This window comes from Eubalaena glacialis, chromosome 1 (assembly GCF_028564815.1).
Source record: "Eubalaena glacialis isolate mEubGla1 chromosome 1, mEubGla1.1.hap2.+ XY, whole genome shotgun sequence".
NCBI lineage: Eukaryota > Metazoa > Chordata > Mammalia > Artiodactyla > Balaenidae > Eubalaena > Eubalaena glacialis.
The window spans coordinates 197,480,952-197,482,160 of record NC_083716.1 but is presented as its reverse complement, the minus strand read 5'-3'; positions in this window follow the sequence as shown (position 1 = coordinate 197,482,160).

Genomic DNA, 1,209 nt, shown 5'->3' with positions numbered 1-1,209 from the left:
GAAGTCTACTATGGATATTTCAATGTATTTAGAAGTGCAAATAACATTTTCTTCTTTCCTGACTCTTCCGTGTCTGGCCATCCCTGGAACAAATGAATGCCTCCTGAGGCCACAGAGGGTGTTAGTTCAGTGAGGGAGTCGACGGTTGGGAGGTGGAACAAACCAAGAGAAACAAAACTCACCCTGATAGTTCCCAAATTTACTCTACCATGCAGAATATTCTGCTCCAACTTTTATGAAAACTCAGAAGTGCAGGCCACCTAACTTGTTTCTGAACAAGACAGCCAGATGGGGTCTCTTGTACCAAGCAAGTGTCAGGAAATGGTGCAAACCTGGCCCTAGTTGACTTGCCTAAGGCCATGATGGCCAATAAATGGCTTCATTGGTTTAGCTCAGGAAGAGACATAGCAAGGAAAATGTTATCATGCAGTAACTAAGTGGTCTGGAGTAGTGGTCTCCAAAGAGAGGGAGTACAGTCGAGGAATTCTAGAAAAATTATTAGAACTATTATTTCTATTTTATCTAAAGAAAAATAATAAAGTAGTTTAGCTTTGTTATTATCTCATACACCAGTTGACCCTGGCACCTTGCCTAGTTCTGTATGTTAAGTGGTTGTGTGCACATTAAATTCCTAAACGGCCTTGAGACAAGAATGGGAGTTTCATGAAGTCGAGAGTGGCACCTGCTCTTGTTCATCTGCCTTCATTATATTTTGATATATTATAGCTAACCTGTGCCTGGTAGAGCAGCCATACTCATCTGAAATTAAATTCGCTGATGTGGCTTTTCAATAAGGAAATCAGCCCCTGAAGTAATCCAGCACCACATACAAGTTGTTAGAGAAAGCAAGTCAAACTCTCAACAAATGGATAGACTAATATTTTACTGGACTAGCACTGTGACCACTTTCAACTGTAGTATATTATCTTGTTTTAGCTACACTAACCTTCAAATGTTGGGCAAGTGACTTAAAGGAGTTGCTACAGTATAAACACTAATATACTACTAATAAGATAAACAGAAGTAAATTTTATAAATTTATTTATTTATTTTTGGCTGTGTTGGGTCTTCGTTTCTGCACGCGGGCTTTCTCTAGTTGCGGCGAGCGGGGGCCACTCTTCATCGCGATGTGCGGGTCTTTCACTGTCGCGGCCTCTCTTGTTGCAGGTCACAGGCTCCAGACGCGCAGGCTCAGTAGTTGTGGCTCAC